This window comes from Engraulis encrasicolus, chromosome 8 (assembly GCF_034702125.1).
Source record: "Engraulis encrasicolus isolate BLACKSEA-1 chromosome 8, IST_EnEncr_1.0, whole genome shotgun sequence".
Classification (NCBI taxonomy): domain Eukaryota; kingdom Metazoa; phylum Chordata; class Actinopteri; order Clupeiformes; family Engraulidae; genus Engraulis; species Engraulis encrasicolus.
Window position 1 is genome coordinate 48,205,828 of NC_085864.1, and position 6,717 is coordinate 48,212,544.

General features: G+C 47.4%; 1 long non-coding RNA gene across 1 annotated transcript; it reads right to left on the minus strand.

Annotated features, from left to right (window-relative positions):
- Positions 1-271: 271 nt before the first annotated feature.
- On the minus strand, positions 272-967 carry LOC134453747 (uncharacterized). Its single transcript, XR_010035721.1, has 3 exons — positions 626-967; positions 456-536; positions 272-367 (listed from the first exon to the last, which is right to left on the minus strand). It is a non-coding gene; the product is annotated as an uncharacterized LOC134453747 (long non-coding RNA).
- Positions 968-6,717: the final 5,750 nt, after the last annotated feature.

Below are 6,717 nucleotides of genomic sequence, written 5' to 3' on the forward strand. Positions count from 1 at the left end.
CCTGAGCACTGCACGTGAGAAACTACTGTAGGGTGGTCCTACTGACCAGTTACAGGTGTGTGGTGTACCCGACACGGCCAACACACAATACACCAATACAATAAGAAACGAAACAGAAATCAAACGCAAATTAATCAAACAAAAGAGAGCTAGGACCCACACATCGCATTCACACACACTCCACTGAGTATCAGCGCGCAACCACGCGCGTCACCAAACACTCTCTCCACACGAGAGTTCCAAGCGCGCACTGCGCATCACTTAACACACTCTCCACACGCACTCACTCGTCCACAATAATTGTCGGCAGAACAAAAACAGCAGCGCGTCAAGGGCCGTCGGCCCTACATATGTTGATCCAGGCTACCTGCAGACAGAAGGCATCGGGGGAAAGTATGACTAGGCAGCCTACATATTTAATAATTTGAAGGCAAATGGTGGAGAGTGTAACATACCCGATGGGCGAGGCACATCGCCTACGCCGACAGCAGCAAGGGCAACAGCAGTAAAACGGACAGGCTAGGTACAGCAGTTGCCTGGAACAAGATGAGGGCATGCAGCGAGTGAGAGGAATGTTTACGATTAAAATATAATCAGTCGTAGGGACAACGGGGGCATAGCCTACCGGGAGAAGTTGAGAGAATGCCCACGCCAGCACTTCAGCAGAAACTCAAGCGGTTACGCTCTTGGTCAGAAGACGCACCGCAGGACCAAACAACCCCACGAGGGCTTCCACATCCCCGGGGAATACATATGCCTACGGGTGCGGGCTCTCCCAGTGACAACAGAACCCAGAGCCAAATGATGATCGACCAGCCGCCGCCCAAATGAAGCAGGTGTAGCGCTTTTAAAAGAAACTAAAATCTTAGCAATTGGTGCTCCTCACTCACATGACACACCGCGCCACAGCCAATTGCCGCTGTGGCTTAAAGGCACACGCACCAATATGCTACAATCTTCCCCCAGTATTTCTGTCGTCGCCCCGACGACAACAACATAGAGACCCCCGATGCCTGAATAGCCTATTTCCCACCACTGGGACTCCGGTCGCATGCGCGCGCACCCATTCCCACACACGCACACACTCACAAAGTAAACAATCACACATACCCACGCACGCAGGCACCCACCCATTAATATGCGCCCATTAAATTCAACATGAGCATACACACACATAGACACATATACACACATTGCACAATCACATAGTAAGAGGTGGAATTTGGGTGGATGGACATGGGTCCATGCCTTGGACCCGGCAGTCCCCCTCTCGAACGTTCACTCCCCAGTCCAGACGTCAGGCCTCCGTCCGGCCGATGTGGGGAGAACAGACCATGGGTCCCGGACTTGGCTGCAGGAGAGGGCTGCGCACCTGCAGTGACCCGTTGCCCATCACAGTCCCGGGCCAGGTGTCCGGGCTGCTGGCACCGCCAGCAAATGACAGTGGCTCCACGCGAGCCTGGTTGGAGCCTCTTCAGAAGGTCTATCCCTTGAGAAATCAGACGTATCTGCTCCTGTTGACTTTCCGCCATGCGCTTCAGTTCCTCGAATTCACGACGTTCATCCTCCATGTTGTAGGCCATCAGGACAAGCAATGGTTTGACGACTCAGGGATAGATGGACGGCCAGTGTGGATTGGCCGTGAGACGGGCTGCTGTTTTTGTTCTCTACCACTTTGGTTTCACTCACACAAGCTCTCATACATGCACACACCTCACTGAATTAACCAAGACAACAAAGTAGTCCGTTGGTAAAACAAACTAAAAACCCCAAAAATCCTGTCTCTTATGTCCTACCCTGCCGACGTCACGTCAAATGTAGCATGACCAGGTGAACTGACACAAATATTATTTAATCAATGAACCGACTACGCCACCAGAGGGCGCTAAAGTCCCTCTGGAAATTGAATTACACACTAGTGCGTCAAAGCACACAGGTTCGTAAGGAACGACAGAGACAGGATTACAGGGAACAATTACTTTCTTCTTTTTAATACGTCAGGAGGTATGCAATACAATGTTATTTAAAACCACAAAATAAACAAAACGTACATTGGCGCGGGACAGGTAACCACACAATAACGAGTTGGCTTAGGCTTCCCCTGAGTAGCTTCAGTACAAGTTAACACGATGTAGCACACAATTAGCACAGCAAGCACATCTAGTTGAATATAAGCATGCATGGAAGTAAATCATTAACACAGCACACAAAGTTACACTCGGCATAAGGCCTGAGCACTGCACGTGAGAAACTACTGTAGGGTGGTCCTACTGACCAGTTACAGGTGTGTGGTGTACCCGACACGGCCAACACACAATACACCAATACAATAAGAAACGAAACAGAAATCAAACGCAAATTAATCAAACAAAAGAGAGCTAGGACCCACACATCGCATTCACACACACACACACACACACTCCACTGAGTATCAGCGCGCAACCACGCGCGTCACCAAACACTCTCTCCACACGAGAGTTCCAAGCGCGCACCGCGCGTCACTTAACACAGTCTCCACACACACACTCGTCCACAATAATTGTCCTGAGAACAAAAACAGCAGCGCGTCACGGGCCGTTGGCCCTACATATGTTGATCCAGGCTACCTGCAGACAGAAGGCATCGGGGGAAAGTATGACTAGGCAGCCTACATATTTAATAATTTGAAGGCAAATGGTGGAGAGTGTAACATACCCGATGGGCGAGGCACATCGCCTACGCCGACAGCAGCAAGGGCAACAGCAGTAAAACGGACAGGCTAGGTACAGCAGTTGCCTGGAACAAGATGAGGGCATGCAGCGAGTGAGAGGAATGTTTACGATTAAAATATAATCAGTCGTAGGGACAACGGGGGCATAGCCTACCGGGAGAAGTTGAGAGAATGCCCACGCCAGCACTTCAGCAGAAACTCAAGCGGTTACGCTCTTGGTCAGAAGACGCACCGCAGGACCAAACAACCCCACGAGGGCTTCCACATCCCCGGGGAATACATATGCCTACGGGTGCGGGCTCTCCCAGTGACAACAGAACCCAGAGCCAAATGATGATCGACCAGCCGCCGCCCAAATGAAGCAGGTGTAGCGCTTTTAAAAGAAACTAAAATCTTAGCAATTGGTGCTCCTCACTCACATGACACACCGCGCCACAGCCAATTGCCGCTGTGGCTTAAAGGCACACGCACCAATATGCTACACACAGATGTAGGCTCTGAACAGTAGAGCAGATGACACAATATGTAGGTTTAGGCTCTACTGAGCTAACCTGATTATCATCGACTTTCAAATCTCTTCGAGGTCTGAACAAGAGCATATCAATTAAAGTTTCCCAAATATTTTCCAAACAACATGGTTGATCCGCCTCCCTAGGTTTGCTACTGGTGTCTGACAAAGTGGGTGGAGTTCCCAATTTTTCGGGAGATGAGAAACAATATCTACATTGTTTTAGGCCTGACTAGAAGCAACGCCGGAAGTGCCAATATCAGAAACACACCTTCAATGACAAACAACACTCTCTCCTCATAATATGATCTTGATCTAGGGCAGTCATGGGTGAGCGGTTAGGGCGTTCGACTCCCGACCCGCCAGGTTGGTGGGGGGAGTAATCAACCAGTGCTCTCCCCCATCCTCCTCCATGACTGAGGTACCCTGAGCATGGTACCGTCCCACCGCACTGCTCCCCATGGGGCGCCACTGAGGGCTGCCCCCTTGCACGGGTGAGGCTTAAAATGCAATTTCGTTGTGTGCAGTGTGCAGTGTTCACTTGTGTGCTGTGGAGTGCTGTGTCACAATGACAATGGGAGTTGGAGTTTCCCAAATGGGCTTAAATATGCTTAAAAAGGCTTGAAACACAAAATACACTCGTTCCTCATGATAAGGTCTTCAAGTACAAACTACACTCTCTCCTCATATCACGGTATACCAAGTTGCATACGACAGCCCCCCCCCCCCCAAGATGTGGCTGGAATTAGCTTTGGTTGAGAGGTGCCCTGATGAAAATGGTACACTTGGGCTATTTTTTATGTGTTAAAGAGTGTTGTAGGAGACACGAGAGCAACAAAAAATATATACCTAGGCAAAAGAACAGTATAAAAAGGAGAAAAGAAAAGCTGAGGTTCGTTGGCCATGCCAAAGGATAAAAATGGAAAGTTTTACAGCTAGGGAGAGAGGCAGGCAGAGGTGAGAATGCAGCCTGCTATCCCCTCTCCACCCTGAAGTAGCGTGGCAGCTGTTCACCACCTCAGGCCTCAACTCTCAACACCCAAACGTCTCACACTTGTGTTGTGGCTATGGTGTGTGTGTGTGTGTGTGTGTGTGTGTGTGTGTGTGTGTGTGTGTGTGTGTGTGTGTGTGTGTGTGTGTGTGTGTGTGTGTGTGTGTGTGTGTGTGTGCATGTGCGTGTATGTGGAGGGGTTTGTGTGAGTTTGCATATGTGTGTTTGTAAAGAGGGTGGGTTGTGATGTCATACTCACCATGGTTTGTTTGCAGGTGTGCGTGTGTGCATGCTTGCTTGCGTGCGTGTGTGTGTGTGTGTGTGCGCGTGCATGCGTGCGTGCGTGCGTGTGTGTGTGAGCATGTGTGTTTAAGGCCGTGGTTCCACATAACCTTTAATATTTTAATGTAAATACAATGTGACAAAGACTATATTCCTGTAGGTGTAGGCCTACCTGATTCTTTTTTCCAGGAAAAGGTCACTGGCTCTACACCCAGCAACATCTCCAACAATGTCCCAATTTCTGAAGCACCTCACGTGTAAGTGCCCTCTCCCATTTACATCACAGTGACGGGTAATTATTCTAATTTCTCACAGCGGTGAGAAACTAAACTTATCTGGAAGCCCGTCTGAGGACAGAGGAGACAAGAAGAATAGTCCTCCGAAAAAGTTTCAGTGGATGATTTGTTCAGTGAGCGTTCAGTACAAATGTCAGCTTCAGCACTAAGTGGGTCTTATTAAGGTTTTCTGTGTAGTGGAACTGCGAAATCCGAAAGGGTGCTTAGTCATCATCAAGTCAACCTGAGAGTCTGGCAGAGGCTACTGTCTCTCCCCCTCCTGGTATCAAATGAAACACAGTATTTAATGAAGAGGAATTCAGTGTAAGGACAATGCATTATAAATGCTTTAGGGAAAGGAAACATGGTTGTCTGCCCTTCGCTCCCCATTTCTTTCGTGAGGAATGGAGAGATTCTGTCTTGTTACTGATCCACATTTAGTATTCAAAATTGATGTATTCATGGCATAGCAACCAGAGTTTTTGAACGTCCCACAGACACAGTTGGCAACTTTACAAACAGCCTTAATCTGTCCATGTCATTTGCATGGAGGCCACATGTGGAGTGTGGAAATGACTTCTGTCTGTTTTGATATATCAGAAACGCAAATGACTTTGCTGTGGCGCTCCATCTCTGTGTCCGTGTCTGTTTTGATTGGAGGTCAGTCTTAGAATGGACAACATACTGAATACTTACTACAGTATATACTGAGGCTGGTTAGTGCTTTCCCCTGAGTGTCCTGTCACATGCCCTTTGTTTACTCTTCTACAAGAACTATAATCTTGATCGTGATGGCGCATGGCCGTGCAGCGCACCTGCACACTTCGCCATTTCAACGCATTCTGGTTAGAATTTTCTAACCAGAATGCATCATAATTTTGCACTGTGCATGCGTCCTGCTCGGTCGGTGCAGCACTGTTTCATCACAAACAAGCCCATTTTCATGATGTGTGTGTTACTCCTATGATGTTGCTCACTGTGTGGGTCACACAATACTTTCATCTGAGAGAATTCCGAGTACATCCAACATCTGTACATGGAGTGGAAATCATGCTGTGACTCAAATCAAGTACAAAGAGCTGCATGAAGTCAGGCCGTCTATGAAGTCATTGCAATTACACAGAAAGCATTGACATCCAACTGATATTCGACATGTTTTATCGTGTATGCCTCATAAATGATTTTTACACTAGTCAAAGTCTGGTAAAAAAAAAATAAAAAAAATAAATAACATGTCTGTGTATTTGATTTTTCTTCTACAGTAGTGGCTTACTTATCTTCCATTATAATTTCAATAATTCATGTCTTTAATAGGACGTCACAAAAGTCAATGATTTCAATGAAACTCTGGAAGGTACAGTACACATGATGCAGAGATGATTACAATTGTAAGGGAGAGAAAATGTTTGCACAGTAGGAGGCTCCTGTCAACCTTTCTGTGTACAACCATAGGCACAGATAGGGACGAGGTGGTGCTAGCACCTGCACATTTGTCCTACTGGACAGAAAAAATGACAGTTCTTTCGTCACAATGTACTGTGGTCCCTGTCTACAAATGCTTCATGATGAAAAGCATGTGACAATAATAACCTGGTATAATATATAGCCTATAGGCAGCCGGAAGTTTCACTATCCTCAAACACCCCCGACCCACCCTTCAGTACCTGCCCCCCAAAAATGTCTGTTCACACCACTGGATACAACCCAGGGGTGCATTTCTCAAAAGCGTAGTTGTTAGCCAGTTAGCAACTTGAGAAGTTGCCAATGGGAAATGGCATGACAAACAACAAAGTAGCTAACATAGTTAGCAACTATGCTTTTGAGAAATGCACCCCAGTATTGAGATGCATATAATGCATCCTACAGTCCATACACCCCTCACACAATTGTTGTATTCCTCATAAGCATCAGATTTGGATTTGTCCGTGAAAGACTAGCAATGGGCCCTGAC